The sequence below is a fragment of the Vombatus ursinus genome, unplaced genomic scaffold (genome assembly GCF_900497805.2).
Source record: "Vombatus ursinus unplaced genomic scaffold, bare-nosed wombat genome assembly UNPS02014926.1, whole genome shotgun sequence".
NCBI lineage: Eukaryota > Metazoa > Chordata > Mammalia > Diprotodontia > Vombatidae > Vombatus > Vombatus ursinus.
The window spans coordinates 2521622-2548619 of NW_020954704.1; the positions used below are offsets into that span (position 1 = coordinate 2521622).

General features: G+C 38.6%; 1 protein-coding gene across 1 annotated transcript in view; it reads right to left on the minus strand.

Annotated features, from left to right (window-relative positions):
* Positions 1 to 20272, minus strand: part of MPP5 (membrane palmitoylated protein 5) — a 115829-nt gene extending 95557 nt beyond the window's left edge. Inside the window, exon 1 of the mRNA XM_027843760.1 lies at positions 20103 to 20272. The gene's annotated coding sequence lies outside the window, so the exon portion shown is untranslated. The remainder of the gene's footprint in view (positions 1 to 20102) is intronic.
* Positions 20273 to 26998: the final 6726 nt, after the last annotated feature.

Below are 26998 nucleotides of genomic sequence, written 5' to 3' on the forward strand. Positions count from 1 at the left end.
TGATCAGGGCAGAATATAACAGGAGAATCACTTTTGTATTCCTGCACTCTATACCTCTCAGTGCTGCCTAATCTTACATTATTTTTCATGGCTATCATACTACACTGTTGACTCACTGAGTGTGCTGTCCACTAGAACTTCCAGATCTTTTCCAGACAAACTAGCAACTAGCCATTGCTCTCTCATCTTGTGAAACTGGCTCTCTCTCTCTCTCTCTCTCTCTTTTTTTTGGGTGAGGTAATCAGGGTTAAGTGACTTGCCCAGGGTCACACAGCTAGTAAGTGTCATGTGTCTGAGGCCGAACTTGAACTCAGGTCCTCCTGACTCCAAGGCCAGAGCTCTATCCACTGTGCCTCCTAGCTGTCCTGAAATTGACTCTTTCTAACTCAGTCGTCTGACTTTCATTTATCCATATTAAAATTAATTTTCTTAATTTTGGCCCAGAGTTTTAGCCTGTCAAGACACTTTTTGATCCATTCTCTGGTACACATTGTGACACTGCATATATACTATACAAGTGTATACACACTTATGTTCTTAGCTCTGGATTAAATATTAATTTCCTTTTTTATTCCAACTGATAATATTCTAATTCTTGTCATTGATGTTATCTCAGTCTTAGTTTTGTTTTAACCCATGAATCTAACTAGGAAGGCTCTGACATCTCAGGCCTTTCAGAATGTTACCTCCAACACTCACCTATGATGACTTATCCTGTATCATGTTCAACTTGGACATTTTCATATGATTGCTTGCTATGACTCATTGCAAACCTGGCAGTGGATCCCTTCCACATTGTGACTTTCCCCATCGTAGTCTGGATATACCGTGGGTTGGCATAAAAAAATTAAATGGGAATTTTAGGGATTTTGTGGGAGATGCAGATGACACAGAAAAAGTTTGGAAACTCAGAAATGCAAAAAAAAAATGTGTATAGTATTGTATAATATCAACATATTTTATCTTTTAATATCATAATACTTCAGGCTTCTTGTCTGGTGCAAAGGGAGGGTAAAAAAATTTTACGCAGATTTTCCAGACTGTGGGGGTGCTTCACCTCTAACCCCCATGATGTGGAAGGGATAACTATATAAGTTTTTTTAACAATTACAAACATAAAGGAGGTAGGCATACAGCAAACACAATATCATATTCTACCTCTTTCGCAACTTATCAGGCAGAACAAGAAAATATCCTAACCTAGGTTGTTACTATAAAAAGTAAAGAGTATAAAATGGAAATGTTTCCAATTTTTTCATGACCATTAATAAATTTAATCAAGAAATAATTTGGAGGATTTCTGGGGGCAGAGCCAAGATAGCAGAGTTGAGAAAACATTCAGCTGAATTGTCCCAACATTTCCTTCCAAACAATTTTAAAATAACACCTCTAATCGAATTCTGGAATAGCAGAGCCAACAAAATGTTGGAGTGAGACATTCTTCCAGTCCAAGGTAAAGTTGGAAAAAGAGACCTATGATGCAGGGCTGGAAGCTAGCCCAGACTCCTCATGGATAAAACACCAGTTGTACTAGCACAGTCCACCAGGTACAGGCAATTTCAAGAGCTTTCAAGCCAGAGACGGTAAGGTGACCTGAAAATTGGTCAGAGATTCCAGGAGACCTCTGTGCTAGCACTGGACGAAGGACTAGGCACTGTTCGACAACTGCATTGCCCATAGCCACTTTTGGGAGGTTCAAGGAAGAAGCTTTTTTAGTCAAGAGAAAGCAGCAACCCCGAGAGGCAGTACCACTTTCAGCCCCAAAGGATCAAGGAACCTGAGGAACACCATCACTTTCAGTGTCAAGGAAGCAAAGGGCCAGAGGAAGAACACTGATTGCAATGCCTTGGGATCAAGGACCCTTCCTGGGTAACGACCAGAGTACAGACGAGGAGAACAAGAACCAAACCTCTCCCCAGATCACACCACCTTGGAAACACCAAAAACTTCCAAACCCCAAGAACTAGCACTGAAAACAACAGTGCAAAAATGCCTGAAACGGGCAACTAGGTGGCGCAATGGATGAAGCTCCAGCCTTAGAGTAAGGAGGACATGAATTCAAATTTGGCCTCAGACTCTTTTTTTTTTATTAATTTATTTTGACTTATCAACAATCACTTTCACATGCTTTTGAGTTTAAAATTTTTCTCCCCCTTCCTCCCCACCACCCTCCCCAAGACAGCACACAATATGATATAGGCTATACATATACATTCCTATTAAATATATTTTCACATTAGTGATGTGAGGAAGAACTGGAACCAATAGGAGGAACCACCAGAAGGAGGAAACAAAACTCAACAGAAGAGAAAAAAAAAAACAATTAGCAAATAGTATGCTTCAATCTGCATTCAAATTCCATAGTTCTTTCCTTGGATGTGGACAGCATTTTCCATCAAGAGGCCTTTGGAAATGTCTTAGATGTTGCTGAGAAGGGTTAAGTTTATCAATATTAGTCATCACACAGGGTGGCTGTTATTGTGTACAATGTTCTCTTGGTTGGCGTCAGATTCTTGACACTTACTAGCTGTGTGACCCTGGGCAAGTCACTTAACTTCAATTGCCACACACACACACACACACACACACACACACACACACACAAAAAGCCCCTACCACTCCCAAAATGCCTGAACACAAGGCAGTCTCCCAGCCCCAGTTTCCAATCAGGAACAACGCATAACATTGACATAAAGTTCCAAATCAATAAACAGAGTGGGAAAAAGAGCAAACAAAAAAAGAACCTAGTCATACAAAGCTACTATGGTGACAGGGAAGATCAGAAACAAAGTCAGAAGACAATGAAGTCAAAACAACTACAAGCAAAGCCTCAAAGAAAAAAAGAGTGAATTGGACACAAGCAGCTCAGTGGCACAATGAATAGAGTGCACGGCCTGGAGTCTGAAAGAGTCATCTCCTAAAAAAAAGCCCAAGGTCTCCCACTGAATCCTGGGCCATCTCCAGTTATCCAGATCTCTATCTGCCCACTGGACTCAGATGGTTCTGGAGAAGAAAGTGAGGCTGGTGACTTTGCACAGCCCTCCCTTACTTAAATCCAATTCACTTGCAAATCATGGCAATATCCTTCTGACATCATGATCTTCTTCTGGAATGTAGGACAAACCACAAACCACACAGCTATGTGACCTGGGGCAAATCACTTAACCCTGCTTGCCTCAGTTCCTCCTCATCTGCAAAATGAGCTGGAGAAGGATATGGCAAACCACTCCAGTATCTATACCAAGAAAATCCCAAATGGGGTCATGAAAATTCAGACTCGACTGAACAACAACAAGCCAACAAGAATTTCTGGAAGAGCTAAATGTGATTTTTAAAAATCAAAGTGGTAGAGGAAAAATTAGTTAAAGAAATCAAAGTAAAGGAAGAAAATTATGAAAAGACAACAGCTTGATCAAAGATACTAAAGAAATTAACACCTTAAGAAACAGAATTGGTCAAATGGAAAAAGAGGGACAAAAATTCACTGATTAAAGTAACTTATTAAAAAGCAAAATTGGCCAAATGGAAAAAGAGGTACAAAAGGTCACTGAAGAAAATAATTCCTTAAAAATCAGAAATGGGCAGGTAGAAGCTAATGACTCCATGAGACAACAAAAACCAATAAAAGAAAGTGAAAAGGAAGGTAGACTAGCAGTTCCAGATTTCAAACTATATTACAAAATGGTAATCATCAAAACAATCTGGTACTGGATAAGAAATAGTGTGGTGGATCAGTGGAATAGATTAGGCACACAATATACAGCAGTAAATGACCATAGCAACTTAAAGTTTGATAAACCCAAAGGTGAAAGCTTTTGTGGTAAGAACTCACCATTTGACAAAAATTGCTGGGAAAACTGAAAAACAGTTTGGCAGAAACTAGGCACAGATCAGTATCTCACATCATAGATGAAGAAAAGGTCAAAATGGGTAAATGATTTTGACATTATGGATGACACCCTAAATAAACTGGGGAGCCTAGAAAAATGTACCTGTCAGATCTATGGATAGGGGTAGAGTTTATGACAAAACAAGAGATAGAGAAGATCACAGGGTAAAATGGACAATTCTGATTACATGAAATTAAAAAGCTTTTGCACAAACAAAACTAATGCAGTCAAAATTAGAAGGAGAGCAGGAAACTGCACAAAAAATATTTACAGCAATTTTTCTGATAAAGGCCTGATTTCTCAAATATATAGGGAACTAAGGTAAGTTGATAAAAATATGAGCCATTCCCTAGTTGATAAATGGCAAATGATATGAACAGGCAGTTTTCAGATGAAGAAATAAAAAGTATCAATAGTCACAGGAAAAAATGCTCTAAATCACTATTGATTTGAAAAATGCAAATGAAAACAACTCTGAGATACCACATCACATCTAACAGATTGGCAGAAATGGAAATGACAAATGATAGAAAAGGAAAATTAGAAATGCTGAAAAGGGATACGGGAAAAAATGAGGCATTAATGCACTGCTGCTGCAGTTGTGAAGTGATCCAACCATTCTGAAAAACAATTTGCAACTATGCCCAAAGGGCTAAAAAAGAAGGGCAGCTAGGTGGTGTAGTGGATAGAGTACTGGCCCTGTCCTCAGGAGCACCCGAGCTGAAATTCAAACTCAAACGCTTACTAGCTAGCTGTGTGACCCTGGGCAAGTCATTTAACCCACACTGCCTCCAAAACAAAAAACAAAACTCAAACAAAAGGGTATAAAACTGTGCATACCCTTTGACCCAGCAATATCACTAGGTCTGTATTCCAAAGAGATCAAAGAAAGGGAAAAGGGACTTATTTGTACAAAAATATTTCTAGCAGCTCTTTTCGTGTTGGCAAAGAATTGGAAATCGAGAGGATGCCCATCAATTGGGGAATGGCTGAACAAGTTGTGGTATATGATTGTGATGGAATACTACTGTGCTATAAGAAATAATAAGCAATATGGTTTCAGAAAAACCTGGGAAGATTTATATGAACTCATGGAAAGTGAAGTGAGCAGAACTAAGAGAACATTATACACAGTAACAACAATATGGTAAAGATGATCAGTTTAGAAGGACTTGTCTACTGTGATCAAGACAATGACCCAAGACGATTCCAAAGGACTCACGATGAAAAATGCTATCCCCGTCCAGAGAGAAAACTGATAAATTCTGAATACAGATTGAAGCATATTTTTTTGTACTTTCTTTATTTTTCATGTTTTATTCTGTTCGTGTTTTCTTTCGCAACATGGCTAATATGGAAATGTTTTGCATGCCTTCACATGTATAATCGATATACAGCTTGCCTTTGAAACTCAAAATTATAAAAAATGTTTGTTAAAAAATTTTTCCATGTAATTGCAAAATATTTAACAAAATAAAAATTAAAAAAAAAAACAACAAAAGAAACTTTAGACTTGTTCTGCCTTTAGTCACTGAGTTAAAGGGATAAGGTATAATAATAATCTTAATGACCCTCAATTTGTAGCATTTCTAGCTGGTGAGTTAGAAATTTTCACATCCCAGTGCCCAGTGCACTGTAGTAGGCAATTTTAAAACGTGCATTTGACTTAATTTGAGTTCAAACTCACATCACAACAGAAATTAATATGGTGGGGTTTTTTCTTTCTTCAGAACTTCAGGTATGGGAATTTACTCCACCAAAGCAAATTACAACATATTTATGATTAAGATAAATCTTACAAAGTTTTTTGAGGCACACAGAGGTAAAATAACTTTCCCAGGGTTACATAATGTCAGAGGTGAATTTGAACCTGATTCTTATTGACTCCAAATCTAGTAGTCTAGCCATTTTTAAAATTTTCCCTCTTAATTGTGTAATATATTATTATGCTTTTAACATGTGCAAAAATCAGGGCTGTCCATTTAACTTTCTGTAGACACAGGTCAGTGCCATATACTGGATGGATGGATGAATACAACCCTTCCGTAAATATTATCTCTTTTTAATGTGATTTTTCTGTTTCAAAGTCAACTTTCCCCCAGAAAGTCTTCTCAGAAGTTACGGAAGTCAAGAGAAAAAAAAAATTATGATGTTAATAATTGGCATATTTACGTAGTGCCTTAAGGTTTGCAAAGTACTTTAAATACATTATTTTATTTTATCCTCACAATAAATAATATGGGTATTATTATTACAAACATACACCATTTTACTGATCATAAACTGAGTCTCAAAGAGACTAAATAAATGTTCAAGCCCAGATTTTGAATCTGGTCTAGGTGACTCTAGGTCTAACACTCTACATATTATATAACACTAACTCGCTAAATGATGCCATGTTTATTTTACAATCAATCAACAAACATTTATTAAGCAGAAGTATGACTATGTTACTCATAGTCCAATGGCTTCCATTACCACTAGGATCAAATCCAAACTCTTCTGGCTTTTAAAGCTTATCAAAACCTAGTCCCTTCTTAACTTTCCAAGCTTAACATTACTCCCATCCATGAATTTTATTGTCCAATTATGATGGCCTGCCCATTATTCTTCACTCCATCCCCCATTCTCCAAGGACTAACTGGCCTCAATGTCTCCAACGCTCTCTGTCCTATCTTCTACCTCTTAGAATCCTTGACTTCCTTTAAGACTCAAATCAAGAACCATCTTCCAGAGGAGATCTTTCCAGGCAATTCCAGCTGCTAATACCTTCTCCTCTGAAGATGCCTTTCACCTACTACTCTTCATGTAACTTTTATGGCCAAGATTTATGTACATATTGTCTCTTGAATGAGAATGAAAGTTTCTTGAGGGCAAGGACTATTTTTGCTTTTTCTTTGTATTTCCAGCACTTAAAAGTGCTGGGCACATAGTAAAAAACTGTTGACTGATATGCAGGTTCATCATGTGTTATCATTCAGGTCTTACCCCCTATAAAAAGGTATAGCCCGTGACTCTGTACTGGGTTCTCTCCCCTTCTCATTCTAACACTCTAACTCTGTACATTCTCAGTTATCTCAGTAGCTCCCAGGGACTCAACTATTATTTTGATATATTTAACTCAAAACTATTCACCTAGCCATCAACTCTCTCCAGAACTCCAGTTTCTCATCACCATATGCCTACAATGATATCATCACAACTCAATATGTTCACAACAGAACTCATTTCCCCCCAAAAAATTTTCCCGTTTCCAATTTTTGTTAAGGGTACAAATTTACAACCTAGGAGCATTCTCTACTTGTAATATCTCCCACCCATTCCCCAATCCAGTAAGTTGCCAAATCTTGTCATTCAACATCTTTCTCACTTGTACCTTTCCCTCTACTCATACTATAACCAGCTTAATCAAGGCTCTTACCACTTCTCACATGACAGACTGATTTTCCTGCCTCTAATGTCTCTCCCTTGAATCCATCTTTCACAAAGATGCCAAACAAATATTCCTAAAGGACAAATCTGACAATGCCCCGCTAAAGAATCTCCTGAGGATCCCCACTGAATCTAGGATAAAATACAAGCCCTTTTACAATCTGCCAGGCTGGTGCCAGCTTATCTTTCCAGATTTTATTATTCCCCCTCATGCACAGTCTATCCTAACTGCCCTAATTGTTGTCTCCAAACTTTATATTCCATCTCCTGCCTCTGTACCTGGAATGTTCTCCTTCCTCACCTCTGCCTCTTGGAATCCTCCCCTTCAATGCTTAGCTCAAGTGCCTTCTTCTTCAAGATTGCTTTCAATTATTTGTTTCAACTCTCCCCCAACCCTTACCCACACCACATATTTTCCTCCTCCCATCACCATATTTATTTTGTGTGTGTCTGTGTGTGTGTGTGTGTGTGTGTGTATGTGTGGTTAATTGTAGCATTCTTTAGGGTGGTGGGGGCAGGGAGGGGAAAAATAAAGTAAAAAGTGCACAGCAGAGAACAAAAGAAAACCAACTAAGGAAGCAAAGAAAAGCCAGGCAGCTTTGAAAACAATGTGTTGGATCTACTACATAGGTTTTCTTGAAATGGAAATTTATTGTTTTATATTGAATCCTCTCATGTTCTGCTGTATACATGGCAATGTTGGTTTTTTTTTCCTTTTGTATTTAAGTTTAAAATACATAAAAAATTTACCAAAAAAAATTAAACATAAAACTATGAGATACAAATAGTAAATCATAATAAAATTCAGTGCTGGTACTGCTTTGGGAAAACAGATATGCTATTATTACACTGCCAGCACAGCTATGAATTGGTTCAGTCTTTTTGGAAAGCAATATGGAATTATAAGATAAGAGCTATAAAACTTCATATTCTTTGATCCACTGATCCCACTAGCACTCTTGCCTCAAGATGCTATTGACAGAAGCAAAAGAAACAAACAAAAAATCTGTACAAAAATCTAACAACAATGTTCACAATAGCCACCTAAATGTCCAGTAACTGGGGAATAGCTAACCTGTGACATATATATAAATGCAATGAAACATCAATGCTCCATAAGAAATACCTTCTAATTGGTCTCCCAGTTTCTCACTTCCCTCCCTACTCCAATTCATTCTCTCCACAGCTATCAAAGACCAAGTTGTTCCTCTACTCAATAAGCTCATGCTGTTAACAAAGGAGTAAATATAAACTCCTCTGTCTGGCATGTAAGACCCTTTTAATTTGGCCTCATTCCACCTTTCCTACCTTATTTCTTTCACCCTCCCCTTTCATGTACACTATGGTCCAGTCAAACTGGCCTTGCTGTACATAACACACACAGCATTCTATTTCTCATATATCATCTCCATATCTTTCCACTGGCTGTCCCCCATACCTGTAATTCACTCCCTCCTCACCTCTATCTACTGGAATCCCTGGTCTCCATCAAAAAACTCTCAAGTGCTACCTTCTTCATAAGGTCTTTTCTTTTCTTTTCTTTTTTCTTTTTTAGGCAGTTGGGGTTAAGTGACTTGCCCAAGGTCACACAGCTATTATGTGTCAAGTGTTTGGTCTGAGGCTGGATTTGAACTCAGGTCCTCCTGACTTCAGGGCCAGTGCTCCATCCACTGCACCACCTAGCTGCCCCTTCTCATGAGGTCTTTTCCGGTCATCCCCTCCCCAACCCCACCAGCCAGGGGCTAATGCCTTTCTCTCAAAAGTTACCTGGTATCTCTTCTTTGTGTATTTTACAAAGAGCCATGTATGTGCTTGCAGTCTCCTAGAATGGAAACTCCTGACAGCAGGAACAGCTTCATTTCTGTCTTTCTATCCCTTGCACAGCACCTGGTAGATTTTTATAAATTTAATAAATGTTTGATGGTTGTCTAATATCAATCAAAACTAGCAAAAACAGCTTATTAATATTACTAGCAATACTAATAATACTAGTTTCTAGAAATCCCTTGATAATTTAGAACAGGAGTTGGCAAACTATACCTTGCCCTCTGCATCTTTCTGTATGGCCCCATAGCCAAGGATGGTTTTTCTATTTTTAAATAGAATAAGGCCTTATTTTAAAAAAAAAAGTAAATCTCCTAAATGTACAAAAACAGACTGTGGTCCAAAATGCAGACTGTAGTTTGCCAACTCCCAACCTAAAACACTGGGTTAAATCTTAAAAGATGAAATTTAATAGTAATAAACTTCTCAGCCATTTGTACATCCTGCTGAAATGTGATAACTGGGCTATCTTGCCTGGAATCACGTCACTTTCAGGCCATTCCCAAACCACAACAAAACCCCAGCCCACTCTAGCTTGCTTTTATGTGTTTTCTTCATCAGAAGGCAAACCTCTTCAGGGCAGGGGATGACTTGCTTACTTGTATTATGCCCTCTTGCACTTAGCAAGGTACCTGGCACATAGCACACATTAAAAAATTCTTTATCATTCATTCATTCAAAAATGTCAGGTTTTATTTTGTTGTTGCTGTTCAGTCATCTCAGTTGTATCTGACTCTTTCTGACCCCATTTAGGGTTTTCTTGACAAAAATACCAGAGTGGTTTGCCATGAAAACTCCAAATGGGGCCACGGAAGTCAGACTTTATATTTGGATTCAAAAGACTTCACAGGGACAAAAAGGGGAGGGATGTCTAGAAAAAAGTTCCTGCAAAAAAACATGGGAGAGAGGGAAGTGTACTGAGTCAACAATTACATTTTGGGTACTTTGAGAAAGCATTTCAGTCATTTTTCAGTCACATCCAACTCTTCATGACCCCCTTTTGGGGGGAGGGGAATTCTTGGCAAAGACACTGGAGTGGTTTGCCATTTCCTTCTCCAGCTCGTTTTACAGATGAGGAAACTGGGGCAAAAAAGGTAAGTGACTTCCTCAGAGTCACACACAGCTAGTAAAGGTCTGAGGCCAAATTTGAACTCAGGTTTTCCTGAAGCCAGGCTAGGCACTCTATACAGTATGCCTCCTAGTTGAGAGGCAGAGTTTCAAGTAATAGCAGAGTGATAATCCTGCTGTACTCTGCCCTTGTCAGACCACATCTAGGAATCACATTTTAAGAAAGATAATAAACAACCAGAGAAAGGCAACCAGGATGCTGAAAGGCCTCAAGACCAGGCAAGAACAGCAGAAGGAACTGAGTATGTTTAACCTGAAGGAGAACAGACTTTAAGTAAACATAACTTCCTTCAAGGATCTGAAGGGATGTCAAGTAGAAGAGGGATTATAGACTTGTTCTGGTTGGCCTTAGAGCAGAGATAGAAACAATGTGCAGAAGTTTCACAGGCAGATGGCAGCTCTGATTTAAGGACAAATTTCCTAACTTTTTTTTTTTTTTGGCCTAGATCTGTAACTTAATTAGCAAAGGGAGATTCTAGTGAGAAAAGCTCTAACATCCCTACCTCCACCAAAAACCAAATAAATAAACAAACAGATTTATCAAGTCCTAAGTGCCAGGAATATAAATACAAAAGTAAAAGTGCTGGTCCTGGGGCAGCTAGGTGAGGCAGTGGATAGAGCACTGGCCCTAGAGTCAGGAGAACCTTGAGTTCAAATCTGGTCTCAGGCACATAACCCTCAACAGCTGTGTGACTCTGGGCAAGTCACTTAACCCCAACTGCCTAACAAAGAAAAAAGAAAAAAGAAAAGAAAAGACCTTATGAAGAAGGTAGCACTTGAGAGTTTTTTGATGGAGACCAGGGATTCCAATAGATAGATTTGCCTCATCAAAAAAAAAAAAAAAAAAAAAAAAAAAAGGGCTGGTCCTAAAGCATATATTACATTAATTGGGGAATGGCTGAGCAAACTGTAGTGTATAAATGTAATAGAATATTACTATGCCACAAAAAAATATGAAAAGGGTAGTTTCAGAGAAACCTGTGAAAATTTGTTTGACCTGGTGCAGAGTGAAATAAATAAAACAAGGGGAACAATTTATACAATAACAATATCATAAAGACAACTTTAAAAAACTTAAGAACTGTGATCAATGCAATGATTAACTAGGATAATGGAGGACAACTGAGCATGCTACCTACCTCCTGACAATTAGAGGTGATGGACTCAACATGCAAAATGAGACATTGTTTTGGACATGGCCAATGTGGGAATGTTTTTCTTTTTTTATTCCCCTCAATAGGAGGAAAAGAGGGAGAGATAAAAAGAAGAAAAAGCAGATTGTTAATTAAAAATTAAATTTTTAAAATTAAGTCTTTTTCAAAAAGAGCTTACTATAACAACGGAGGGCAACACATACACATTTTATATATATATATATATATATATATTTAAAACAGATAGAAGGTAAGGGAGTAGGGAAAGACTAGCAGCTCGAAGGGTCAGAAAAGGGCTCATATAAAAGGCAGTGCTCAAGAATGAGTCTTGAAGGAAGCCAGGTATTCCAAGAGGTCTATCTCTTGGCAGGAGGCAGTGTATCATAGGCATGTGAAAAACAGCCTGTGCAAAAGCACTGGGATAGGATATAAGGTGTCACCATAAGGAACAATGAGGCCAGTTTGGCTGAAATACAGATCTGCAACTTAGTCTTAGAGAGTTGCCTGGGACATTGAGTGGTTAAGTAACTTTTCCATGGCAAAAGAGTTGAACCCAGATTTTCCTGGCTCTAAGGCTAGCATCCTATCCATGATAACATGACTGCCTTTGTTATCCCCAAGTGGAATGGGCTGCCTCATTTAGCAAAGGCTGGATGAATATTTGTATGTTGTACAGTAGAATTTTGTTCAGGCACAGACTAGATACCCTCTGAGGTTACTTCCTCTAGCTCTGTGATTCTGTGACTTCAAAGAGTTGGCATTTGAGATGGGCTTTAAAGGACTGCGAAGAATTCAACAGGCAAAAAGAGGTAGAGCAAAGAGGCACAGGAATAGCATGATCAAAACGTGTTAAAGTGTAGAGTATTTCCAGGAGACAAACAGCACAGTTTGGCTAGAGAACGGAATGTAACAAGTGGCATGACATAAAACTATAGTGATAGGATAGTGCCATATTGTAGAGGCTCTTGAATACTAGAACAAGTAAATCTTAACTTTAAAACTGCATATTTACAGAAAATTATATATTTGTAAACAACAGTGTAAAAGCAATGCTTTTAATGTGTATTTGGGGATTTTTTTTATAGGTTACTTGGTTTGTGGAATCTCTCAGGCTTAGCAGCAAAGAGTTACTGACTAGATTGTGTATGTGGTTGTATTTTTAAAAAGTGCTTTTCAGTAGAAGCTGAGTCTGGTCATCATACAAATAATCAGACTTACATCCAGAACCTCATATGGTAAATAAAGAGAAGTTATTCAGAGCAGTTGGCACAAACAATAAGATTTCTGAGAATCTAGTGACAGGTAACAACATGATAGCTAACAAAGCAAACCTCACATTTATTTTATACTTTACAAAGCACTTTTTTCACAACCACCCTATGGGACACTGTGTAAGTATCCTCTCCATTTTACAGAAGAGATCAAACAGCTAGAATTGGCTCGAAAATAGAAATCCAAATCCTCTGACTCCAAATTCAGCATCCTTTCCCTTATACCTTCTTGCTCCTTATCCTGTCCAAGAACCCTTTTAATATTTATGTTGCTCAAGTAAGCGTGCCTGTTTTCTATAACAGGAAAAAAAGGATAAAGTTGGCAGTAAAGTTCTGAAAGAGGAGGTCATCTAAATGTTTTCAGAGAAGTGGGAGACTAAGTCATCCATGGGATCATGGGGCTGTTCAAACATAGATGTTTGGAACAGTAAGCGTGGCTTATGAGACATGGAGTCAGTATGAATAGAGAAGGGCTACAAAGTAGCAGTGGGGGAGACAAACTATGATTATCCATTATAAGTTTATAACTTGTGGAATTAACTTGATTTTGTGACTTTTTTTCCCAAGCAAGAATTACCCAAAATCAAGGATTATTAAGTCAGAAACGAAGAAAGCCTAATAGCCTGTGAGATATCTGGTGTGGTGGCTAGTGAAAATGGCAAACAATAAAGTCAAGACTAGGTATGGAAGCAAATGAAACCAAAGTAAAGGAGATGTACTAAGAGAATGGGAAGGGATTTAAGGGATGCCAGGTTAAAAGAAAAAGATAAGCTTAGTATAAAAGGGAATAGGATAGGTTTATGAATAGAATATTGTGATGAAAATAGAATTTTGATGTTTAAAATCATGGAGATAGTGTAGTTGATATGGTGAGATCTATGGTGTTGGTGTGAGGCAAAAGTATATGGAAAAGGAGGTGCTTACAATAAAAGTTGAGGAACTGTATTGGTCAGGATTTAGAAGGTTTGTTCTAACTAATCTGATATCCCCAAGCATGACTGCAAGAGAATGGAGTGAAAAGGACCTTGAGTCAAATCCTAAAATCACTAACAAAATTTGAGAGAGTGACCTAGAGGTAAAGTAATAACAAATGAAAATTAATTCAATCAGCACTTTATTAAGCACTTACTGTGTGTAGAGAACTATGCTAGGCACTTGAGGAAATACAAGTGTACATAACAGGGCCTCTACCCTCATAAAGTACATTGTCTAGTAGCATATACAGAACTATAAAGCACAAAACCAGACCACGTACATTAAAGGAGCACAAAACAAGAAGCTATGTTAGATCTCAGGGGGAATTTCCTTACTAACAGACTTCTTGGAAGGAGTTAACTAAAACTGGGTTTTACAAGATAGATGGAGTAAAAATAGTTATGAACTACTCTGGAGTCAATTAAGAATAGGAAGAGGTTGTTATAAATGGACTTGAAAGGAGAAAAGATTATTGATACAACTCATTGCCTCTTTCAGTACCACAATGCTTTGCTTCCTCCTACCCGTGATGTGAGAGCCAGAACCTGAGCCTTATACTAGAATCCAATCCCTGTGTCACCATCTCACACCTACAACATTCTGAAATTACCCATGACATAGAAAACTTTTTTCTATAAAACATTCTATTACTACCACCTTCTTCTACAAGAAGCCTTTCTTGATTCACTACAACTGTTAGTGCTTTCACATCCTAACTAACTGGTATTTATTTTGTATTTATTCTGCATATACTTATTTATGTACTACTATCTCTCCTAAGAGAATGCAGCTCTTCAAGAGCTGGGACTATTTTTGATTTTCGTCTTTAGCAATCAAGTAACAAGCATTTATTAAGTGCCCACTATCTGCTGGGCACTATGCTAGATGCTGGGAATACCTCTATCTGGGGATAGATAACATACTGACTTTTAATAAATAATTGTTAATGAATTGATAATAGTATCCATGAAAGTAAATCTTTTTCTGTTTTCATCCTTTGCCTATGTTTAAATCTAGTCAGGGTAGTAGACTGAGTAAAGTACTTGGATTCTAATCCCAGTTTCACCATTAACTAACTCTGTGACCTTAGACAAATCACAAGTTTTTTGTGATTTTGACTCCATTTTCATTTCTGTAAAAACAAAATACTTTCTATTGATTTGGTTAATTTTGTTGAAAGTGCATCTAAATATGTAAAGCTTTTTAAAATGAGACAAAACAAAATGAAGTATTCATATTATCAGATTATTTTCATAACAGCATTCTCAAAACATTAAGTAAAATTCTAATATACGTTCTTAGCTTTAATCTGTCAGCTTTCTTATTTTAACACCTCAAAGTTACATTTAAATTTGCACCTAAAAAAGTATGAACTTCTATCCTAAACATCTTTTCATTTTTGAAAATGACTTTTAACGGGCAGCTACGTGGCGCAGTGGATACAGCACCGGCCCTGAAGTCAGGAGGACATGAGTTCAAATCCAGCCTCAGACCAAACACTTGACACTAGCTGTGTGACCCTGGGCAAGTCACTTAACCCCAATTGCCTAAAAAAAAAAACAAGGAAAAAAAAGAAAATGACTTGTAATATCTAATATTAAGAACTATACTAAATTTTGCCAAATATACTTTAAGATTAAAGTTTATATTCTATATGTATACCTTATTTCAATGAATTACCTAATGATCTTTAGCACTGTGAAATTTTGAAACAAGCAGCAAAATAAAATAAAATAAACACTGATATTCTAATTTTTCTAGCTGTTTTTGGCCCCAAAGGCTCTCCAAAGCCAAGAACCTGTCAGGTTTCAATATATCAAGCAACAACAGGGAAGGGACAGGAACAATACAATGATTAGAATCTCCTAATTGGCCTCCCTTGCCTCCAGTCTCTCCCCTCTCCAATAGGTACAGTAAGGCACTTCTGCAACATGGGAACAAAAATTCAGTCTTACCATAGTCAAATCATTAAATCTACAGTAAAAATGAAGTCTACATGAAAACAAAATGAACTAATTGAATAAGAATAAAAGGATTATTACTCACTAGTCCTAAATAGCTAAGTTTATTTTTATGATTTAATTTATTTCTTGTAGCACATAGTAGAAAAATTATTTCCCACAATTCAGAAGCAAAATGAACTAAAGTGCTTTTTATTGAATACTAGCATTTTTTCAAGAAATTCTGACTTAATTAAGAGACAGACTGTGATTATGTAACCTTTTTTTTTAGAAAGTATACTTAGAAAGTATACTTCTATATTTAAGCCACTTTGATTTTTTTAATTGCATTCACTGAAAGCATATAAATGCATTAAATTAACACTTTACTAACTTAATTAAGGATCCAGAAAGTTGTCTGAGGGAAGTAGGAGAGTTATTTCCATTGTTTTTATTTACATACCTTTTAACAAATATTATTACCATTGTGACTTTTAACACTTTATTCACAAAAGTTTATTCTGCTCTATGTTAATTAAGGATATATTTTAACTGTGTACAATGCATAAAGGTATTAAATCGAGAATACTCTTTACTTGCAATGAACTCTTAATGGAAAGCAGAAATTGTCTTTTGCTTCTTCTTGTATCCCTCGTACTTACCACAGTGCCTGATCGTAAATACTTAATAAACGTGTAGTAAGGAGCAACGAGGTGGAACAGTGTAGACCTCTGGCCTTGGTATTCAAATACAGCTTTAGACACCTACTAGCTGTATGATTCTGGCCAAGTCACTTTACCCCAACTGCCTCAAAAATAGATAAATGCATAAAAAGACAGATAGATGTGCAGCGATTGATTGAAGAAACCAAACAACTTTACAGTAATGAACAATTTTGTACATGTTTTTTAATGGTTAATTGCTTGATCTCTTTAAAAGTACAGTATGTGATCAACAGCATGTGCTATTTTTCTTACCAGGCACACAAAACTGTACAGAAAATAGTGACAGACGAAACAGCCAAAGTTCCTGGAGAGACTGTGATATATTCTTGATGAGGAACAGAAAAACTAAGTACAACAGAATGTAATACAACACTACCAGAACAACTATTCATGTAGTTTTAAGATGTAATGTCTTTCATATACATTACCCCATTTGATAGCATTACTGTACAAACACAACCCAAAGTCAAATCATGTGATATCAAAGCCAAATCATAACAACCTGGGTTCAAATCCCATTTCATCCTGCTTCCTCATCTGTAAAATAGGAATAAAACAGCACCACTCACAGGACTGCTGTGAACATCAAATGAGATTATATGTGTAACACTATCTGTAAACCTCAGATAACTATCTAGCCCACATCATTTTAATAATAGCTAACACGTATATAGCTAATATGTATATATGTATGTATGTATACATAAATATAGGCCTGCTGTACATACAAAGCACTGTGTTAAGCACTTTACAGATATTATTTCATTTGACCCTCACAATAACCCTATAAGTACAAATGAGTAGACTCCAAAGAGGTAAAGTAATTTGCCCAAGGTCAGACACCTAGGGTCTGATTTGAACCTAGGTTTTTCATGAAACTTATTTTGAGGACAAAAAGAAGTCCTCAAACTGGAAAAGGTTGGAAGTAACTAGTTTAGATCACCAATTCCTCTTTTACATACATATCTGAAGACTCATTATCCCATTTAGATGTCCTCCAGCTTATCAACGTCCATCTCTGAATCTGACCTCTTCTCTCTACTTACAAGCATAAGGACCCTAATTTAGACCATCGTCATCTCTCACCTGCCTATAAGAGCCTCCTGATGGATTTCCTGCACCCATTCTCTCCCTACTCATTTAATCGATCCTCCACACAGGTTCCAAATTCATATTTCTAAAGGGCAAATGTGATTGTTACTCTCCAGCTCAAGAAGTTCCAGTGGCTCCCCCACAGAACAAAGGATAAAATACAAAGACCACAGCCTTTCACAATGACTCCAGCTTATCTTTCCAGGCTGATTTTACATTACTCCCCTTCCCCCCACCCCAATCCCCCAGCCATACTTGCTGTTTCCCAGACACCATCAGAGAAGCCATCTCATGCCTGTGCCTTTGCCCAAGTTGTCTAAAAGGCTCTCCCCTCCTCACTTCCAGCTCTTGGAACCCCTAGCTCCCTTCAGTGTTCAGCTCAATCATCACCTCCGTCAAGAGGCTTTTCAGGATTGCACACTGTCACCCCCCCACCCCATCCCAGTGGATTTTGTATGTATCCTAGGTTTACTTATCTGTAAACAAGTTGTATCCTCCAACAGAACAAACTGGGGAGAAAGGGATGGAGAATTGTCTTGATTTTCTGTTTGCGTCCCAGTACAATCCTGGCACATAATAAGTACTTAAACATGCTTATTAATTTATTTTATTCCAACACATCTGGATTTTTATAACAAAAGTCAAACTATCAATGTTTCACTTCCTCCCCCCAACCTTTTGAACTCAATTTCAAAGTTGAAAGTAGAAACACAGACCACATTTAAGTTGATAGAATATTCGACAAACTACTCAACAGCAGAGGAAACAGAATACTCATTTAAAAGATTAATTTTTAAAATTTTATACTTTGCCTATTTTCTTCCTTTTTAAAGGACTTTTAATTTATTTCATTAACTGATTTCACCTTTGGTAACTGAAGCAGCCCTTTAAAATTTAACATATTAGAACTAGAAAAAGTTTAAAAATCTACTCTAAGCCTCTCTCCTTTTTCTACTATTTTAATAATAAAAACTAGCATTTATATAGCACTTTGAGATCTGTAAAGTGTTTTACCAATATTATTTCATTTTATCCTCACCAGGCAGATGCTATTATTAATCCCATTTCACAGATGAGGAAACTGAGGCACAGAGAGGTGACTTGCCCAGGGTTACAGTGATGGAGGCCACATTTGAACTCAGGCCTTCTTTACTCCATGTCCAGGGCTCTATCTACTTGACTACCTAGTTTACCTGGTGGCCCAAAGGAGGAAACAAGGTCGGCAAACAGATTGAGACCTATACTAGTGCTTCCAACATCTCACTGCTACGCTCAATTGAAACAAACTAAAATAGTAATAATAGCTTAGATTTACATAAAAAGCATTCACAACAACCCTAGAAGCTGTGTATTATTATTTCCATTTTACAGAGGAGGAAAATGGGGATCAGGACATAAGTCTTTTAAATCTGGTTCTCTGTCCATTTCATTTTAGGGCCTAAGACCCAGTAAAAACATTTCACATTGTTCATAACCTAAGAAAGCTGATTTAATAAAGTTCCATTCACATCAGTACTTATAGTTCAGACACTAATACTAAAACATGTCATTTGCTTCCGAGGCAAAATTTAAGAGGTTATTAAACTCTGGAATAATTATATGTACAATTAGCATATTATTCAAAAGCAGAACACTACTTATTAAAATCTGGAAGTTACACCTAAAATTTACACCTAACTAAATACTTAAAACTTGTTTTTTCACTGTAAGCTTTCAAAATCAACACACTGAAAGGGCATACATCATCCCCGAACACTATGAAAAAATTTACACACTTACACATATGGTACTACTGTTTAGTTACCAACCAACTTCATAGCTGTCCAAAAAGCAAATTCCATTCACTGAATAGCATCAGACGCCTACTACGTGCATGGTAGTGTTGCTAGGTGCCAGGGATACAAAGCATAAAGTCCCTACTGAACCCACACTTTCACATACACGCAGTCAACAGAGCAACACCAACTTAGCTCCTTTAAATTGTAAGGCAGATAAAGACTATCCCCCAAAACCATTACTTTAAGGTTTCCTTAAAATCAAGATTAGGTGCAAGAAAACTCGGAGAATTCAAAGTCCACCTTGCAATCCCTGATTGATCTAGAGCAATAAAGCTAAATAAAAGCAAGCGTCCAAAAGCAAAGCAGAAACTGTTTGTTTTTAAAGCACCTACATGGCAGAGAATATATTATTAAGTCAGGTAAAGGAGGGGCTTACACTCCGACTCTCACGAGGAATGTGTCCCCCAATTTGACTTCCTTAGCGACAGAGGGAACCCGGAGTGGGTTCTCACCTCTCCCACGCCAGGACAGAGAGGAGTCCCCAGCTGGGAGCTAGGGAGAGCCACGGATACCCGAGCTGGGGGCAGCGGGAGGCTGTCCCCTACCTAGACAGAGCCCAGGGGAGGGGCAGCCTCCAAGTTTTTAGCCAGAGGGACAAAGGCAGGGAGCTCCGGGCGCTGGGTCGGTCCCGCACACCCTCCCGCGGTTAGGTCCAAACGGGACAGCGGCAGGGCCTTGGGGGGTTCGGGGACCTGGGGAGGGGGAGGGGGTTCGGCCTCCCCGGCTCCTCATCGCCCCCCCCCCGCCCACCCGCCCCTCCTCTCGCTGCCGCCCGCGGGTAACCTGTTGAGGGAGCTCTCCTAACGCCACACACCCCCGACTCCGCCTCTTACCTCCGCCGCCGCCGACCTCCGCCTCCTCCCGAGGGTCGCCGACTCCACCACGCCGTGGGTTCCAGCGGCCCTTACGGTACCGGATCCAGAACTAGAAACTACCGACCCCTCCGCGGCGTCCCCGCCTCCTCCGCCGGCGCTGACCGAGGAACGCCAGCCTTCTCCTCCCGTCGCTCGCCTTCGCGGCCGCAAGGAACTCCACCCTAAGACCGCGCGAGACCACCCCCCCCTTCCACGCCCGCCTCCGTCGTCCTGCGGGGCGCGCGCACGCATGCGCGCCACCGGAGCCCGGGCGGAGCGCGAGCGTACATTCCTCAACCCCCCTTCCCTTCCCTCGGAGCTCGCGCCAGATGCCGGGGCTGCGGCTGCGTAGCGGCGATACCGCTTGGGGGTGGGGATGGGAGTGGGGGGTTGCGGGGGAGGAATCTTGGCGCTTGGTATGGCTCCTGTGGACCGCAGGAAGGAATGCCCGCTATTGGTCCGTTCTTTGGTCAAGAGGGAGAGCGGGGAGGGGGGGCGAAGCAGGTAGCGCGCGCTCTCCCGCGTTCTACCCGGAAACAGCGGAGTGGCGGGAGGAGGTGAGGGAAGGGAATGGCACGGTGGAGGTGTGAAGACCACCCTCCACCCTGTCACTCCCCTTTGGGGAAAATTGGGGGGAACCGTAGAGAGTAAAGAGATTAAGAAAGCTGTGGCTGCAGGAGACCAGCCTCTGCTCTCTTCACCTCATTCACTGGAACTGCTCTTAAACGAGCGACCCCCGCCTAGGAGCCCTGAGTGATGATGCTGAACATCTCCTGCACTGAGTGTAAGGAGAGCCGGGAAAGTCGCAAAGATTCAGCCCCAGGGCCGTCCACGTTTCAGGGCCTTCCTTTTACGTGGATGTCAAGCTGCTGGTATTAGCTTTCACGTTTTTTATTATTTACCATTTTGTTTTTAATAAGTAGTAATAACTTAAATAGCGCTTCACAAATATCTAATCTTCACAGCAGTACTGGTACTATTATTATCTCCATTTTACAGATGAAGAAACAAGAAAATAGAGATTAAGTGATTTATAGCTATTAAGTTTCCAAGGCAGGATTTAATGTTTAATTAAGGCAGGCTAATGTTTAAAATGTTTATTGGTTGCTAACAAGTGAACTGACTCCTGACGCCAAATCGAATTTTCCTAGATTTTTCTGGGAGAGGGAATCAATCTAGCCCCAAAATAATAATAGTAGCTAACATTTTATATGGCATTTTAAGATTTTGCAAAATTCTTTATGTATTATTTTATTTGACTTACACGACCTTGGGAGGTAGGTGCTGTTATCCTCATTTTACAAATTAGGAAACTGAGACTGAGAAAAGTTAAGTGACTTGCCCAGGCAGGATTTGTTATTTATTTGTTCTCTGAAATTGAACCTATCCTTCTTTGATATAGGTTGCAGGTAAGTGATGCAAGTCATCCAGCAAAATCATTTGCAAATCAACTGAGGAAGAAAGTCTGCATTAAAAGACTGAGAGGCCATTAATAACTATACATAGACATGAAGTTATATTATTTATGTCTCTATTATCATATATCATATTTATCATGTACATTATACACATATATTTATATATATATATCTATAGTTACTAATTTGGTTACTGTATAATATAGATATTGTAGATGTATATCATTTATACTATATATATTTCTCATCTATATTTCACATACAAAGGGTATTGCAAAAGTCTTAGTGCAGTCTTAACAACTTAAGACTTCACCAAGACATTTGAAACACCCTCTCTATATATATGTGCGTGTGTGTGTGTATATATATATATACACACATATATATACATATACATATCTATAGATATAGATATGTGTGCTACGAATGCTAAGCCTTTTATTTGCCATGATCCTTTCTTTTGGTTTTTGGTCCATACTTGCTTTCATTGCTGTGGGAAATTTTCTGTGAGAAAACTTCTAACAAAAACAGATTGGCAACTATTCTGAAATTTCTTGTCTTACCAAGTGCTGTGAGAATTGCCTGGGATAACTGAAAGGTTAAGTGATTTGACCAGGCTCACACTTGTCCTTTATGCCAGCGATGGCACTTGGACACAGACCTTCCAACTGCTAGGTATGCCCTCCATCCAGTCTACCAGGGCCTCTCTAAAAACGTCATTCATTTACATTATGTCACCTTACTTGAAAAAAAGTAAATTTATACCAATAGCTCATATTTATGTAAAGAGTATTTACAAAAGCTTTGTGAGGCAGTCTGGATATTATCTCCATTTTTCAGAGGAGGAAAATTAGGCTTAGAGAGGTTAAGGATTTTGCCTGATGTCAGGTAAGATAGAGCTAGAGCATATGACATCTGATAAAGCAGTGCTTAGATTTCACCTTGTAGTCCCAATAAAAGATCCAGTAAGAACATTACAAACTGTTTATAACCTAAAAAACCTTATTCAATAAGTTTTCATTGCCTAGCTGAACAAGTTGTGGTATTTGAATGTAATGGAATACTGTTGTGCTATAAGAAATGATGAGCAGGCAGACTTTAGAAAAACCTGGAAAGACTTACATGAACTGATGCTGAGTGAAGTGAGCAGAACCAGGAGAACATTGTACACAGTAACAGCCACATTGTGTGATGACTAGCTTTCATAGACCTGTCTCTTTTTAGCAACGCAAGGATCCAAGATAACTCCAAAAGACTCGTGACGGAAAATGCTGTCCACATCCAGAAAAAGAACTATAGAGTCTGAATTCAGATAAAGCATATTATTTGCCCTCTCATTTTTTTTTGTTTATTCTTTCTTGTGGTTCCTCCCATTGGTTCTAACTCTTTTTATAACATGACTGATGTGAAAATAGGTTTAATATGAATGTAAATGTAGAGCCTATATCAAATTGCATGCCATCATGGAGTGGAGAGAGGGGAGGAATGGGGAGAAAATTTGGAACTTAAAATCTTATGGAAGTGAATGTTTAAAACCAAAATAAATAAATTAAAAACAAATAAGTTCTGATTGCCATCAGGATTGAGATATCTTTGTGGACTCAAATTTCATGCAACTTACCAGGTAAGATATTAACTGATTTGGCCAGGTGTTGTTGACCTTGCTGTATGCATATCTTCCAAAATAAAATTTTCTGCAACTTAGTTTTTTTTTTTTTAAGATACCTATCTATACCACATGTAACATCTTTGGTTTTCCTTTTTAGTGTTTTTTCAGTGTTTTGTAGTTGGTTATTCTTATCTAAACCTTTATAAATCTAACTAAGAATATTGATATATTCCCTTGCTTTTGCTGTTTCTTGATGTGAGCAAGGGCCTGGTTTGATTTAGTTGTGATTGGGCAGTCTGGCTACTTCAGAATTTGTGTTATGTAAATTAGGGTCATCATATTTATATTTAAAACCAAAAGTTAAGCTATTTAGAAAAAAAATTATGAAAAGCCTAGTAGAGCAAATAACAGAATTATACCTCAAAAGTTATTAGCTATTATTTATTTGAATCAATTACATTAATGATAACTTTATATGTGATCATTGCCATATGGTATAATGTAGCCACTCATTCCCTGTCATTTTTCAAAATTCTGCCTTCCTATTCATAGTTGTAAGTAAGGTGAGTTTTAGTGTGTGTAAGGAGGATTTTGTTGTTCCTCTTTAGATAATAGCCCAGGATCCTAGATAATATTTCCCACGAAATTTGGTTGAAAACAGCTTTTACCACGAAGTCACAGTAGAGATGTAGGGGTGTCATAATGTATACCTGTGCTGTGCTAGGTCATGACAATATTGCTAAAGTTAACCTATGATGCTATTGTTGGCAATATGCCTTCTTTGTCTGTTGCCCTATAAAGCAAGTGAGCACTAGTCAGTAAGTGGGAATTTTGGGATTTGGGTAATGCATAGAGGAATGCATGTACCTGCCTTGATCAGCCCCCATCAGGGCTTGGTGAAATCTCTGAGCTTGCCTCAACGAAACCTATAACATACAACTGGACCCCATTGAGGTTTAGGGGAGTGGTAGAAGTCATAGTTCCTACCATTCTTGTCCACCCGTTCAAGAAGCATGATTAGAGAATGCTGTAGGAGTTGGAGCTCCCATTATCAGCCATCCTTTTGAGAAGGCTAGACTAGAATAAAGTAAGCTTATTTAATCCCTCAAGCTGCCTTCCTATCAAAAGTGAACCTGTGCTAGAACACCTGTTGGAGTTAGGAGCCCTCCTATGTTCTCCTGCTCAACAAATGACGTTACGTGTGCGTTTACCTGTGAAACAATAGTACAAGCCAAATGGCCTTTAGCTCCCTTTACTACTTCAGTTAGCTCAAGAGCTACATTTCCACCTTTACTGTGCAGATACATCTGATCCCTAGGGGCAGCAGCCACACCCTTCCTCCCCACTCCACCCCAGAGTAGCCCTGAGAGGTTGGAGTGTCTTTTCTACTATTTTAGCTCTCAGGACTGGACCCATGTTCTTACTCCCAAGATGATCAGTTAATATCAGTTCACTAGCCAGACTTAATTAGCTGTTAGGAACAGGTAGCTGCTATGGTGGAATAGTTGATGCATTTGGTACAAAACATCCTCCCCAAACCTGGCCTCCTAGTCTGCACCACAATTGCACAGTAGTGCATGGAGAGTCCACGGAAAAGTGGACACAAGCACATGTGTCAAAGGGGATAATTTACAGTTCCTAGAAGTCCTTTTGTGGAGTACTCACGGAGTTCTTCTTGTGTATGTTACAACTTTTGTTGGGATCCTCAAATCTGCCTTTCCTCTTTGTATCCATTCTGTTCTCGGTTCCATATACAGAGGATGTCGCCAGTGGCTGTTGTTATGTACTCCAGTGAAATGCTAAGACTCCTTAGGAAAAAGGAAATCCACAATCTTTCTCAGCCATCAAAGTGCGCAAGTTCCTCCTGTGACCAAAGAAGGGGTGGGGGAGAAGAAGAGACCTAGGTAAAGGCCAAGGAAGGCACCCTCCTCCCCACAAAGTGATTGCTTCTCCCAAGTTTCTCTCTTCCCTTCATTTCCAGACACAAATCCCAGATTGCTGTAGGATCCTAGCTAGCTCATTGGTTTTGTCCAGTTCCAACAGGTTGTGAACAACACCCTCAGAAAATCTAAACAGGCTTCTTGTTTGACCTGGAAAGTTGTTCAGGTTCTGTTCACCCACAGTGAACAATTGAGATATGTTCCCACTTGATAAATGTATTAGGGCATAACATCTTATCATTTACTTAAAATGGGATGAGATACTTGTCTAGACCAGGGGTGGGGAACCTGCAGCAAAATCTCATTTGTTCTGTGAAATTTGGATTCAAGGGCCGTACTTCAGCACCTAGAGGGCCGCAGGTTCCCCATCCCTGGTCTAGACTGTCATCTACCTTTACATAAAAATATAAAATATTTGCATTTAAAAGGTAATTTTGGGGGCAAAGCCACTAGAAACTGAGGGTATGGACAGTGGAACTGGTTGAGCTTTGAAGAGAACTAGGAATTCTTAAACTCTGGGTTTCTGTTTCTTACCCTGTAAAATGAGAACTTTGGACTAAATAAACTTATCTAAGTTCCTTCCTAGCTCTAACATTCTGTGAGTCAATTTCGGTAGAGTTCTTTTGAAGGAGTAAAGAGATTCATGGAGAATGGGTAACCGGTGGACATAGTTAATTAAAACTTGTAACAAGCTTTTGAGAAGTGCCACAAGTTTGAGGGATTGCTTTTTGACATAGATAGAAAACTGCCTGAGTTGAGAAAACATGATTTTTAAATTTTTTTAATGAGTGGACAAAGGCAAGGGAGGTTGAAGAAGTTATAGGTTTAAATGTAGAAACAAATGACAGAAGACATTTTTGGCATTGGTAAATATACTCAGCTAGTCTGAGTGGTCTCTATAAATCAAAAATTCTGATAAAATGTCTCAGAGAAAATGGATTCTCAGCCCCTGAACATGTTAACAGTCATATACTTTACCTATTGATATCTGTAACAGAGTCATAATCAGGTTGGGATAACTTGAATTTTGACATAGGGTGCCAAAAATTAAAGGCTATTGATAGTATTTGTAATCCTTTAGAAGGTATAAACAATTGATTTTAGCACATTTAGGAAGAATAAGATGTTAAATAAGAAGCTAATATATAACCTGCTTCGTTCTCCTAAATAGCTACAGTTTTGGTGAACTTTTTACGATCCCACACCTACCTAACTTTCAGCCTCCCCAGCAGTAGCCATGAGGTATCTGGGGGAGTCTTCAGCTGCATCAGGGTAATATTTGTTTTACATTCACACAGAATATCTGAGGTTATTCCCTTTCTGAAATGTCTCCTTCCTATCTCAACAGAATTTGTGTTAAAAGTTGATTTGGGGGCATACGGTGCTGTTTTCTCTGGGCACAGTTTGGTAGCACTTGCCTAAAGTGCCAGAATTGTTACTTACATCTCTTATTAATGATAAAACACAAAACTCCATTTATATCCATCAATAAGCATTTATTAAGTGCCTACTACATGGCCAGTGCTAGGCTAGGCACTGGGTATAAACAAAGACAAAAATGAAATAGTCTCTGCCCTTAAGTTGCTTATGTTTTCTATGGGAAAATATGTACACATGTAAGTATATACAAATTAAGGAAGTTTTTTGTTTTATTTTTAATATTTATTTTTCTGATTTCACCAGTGTGGGGAACTCCATTGAGGAACTTCTACAGACCAGACAGACGAATTGAAAACAATCTTACAGAGTTGCTTGTGCCACTGACAGATTAAGTGACTTGCTTGGGGTCGCATAACCAGTATATCAAAAGTCAGGTTTGAGCCCTGATCTTCTGACTCAGAGGCCTGGGTCCAAAGATAAAAATGTGCATGCATAAAATATATTAAATTATGTATCTGTAAGCCAAAC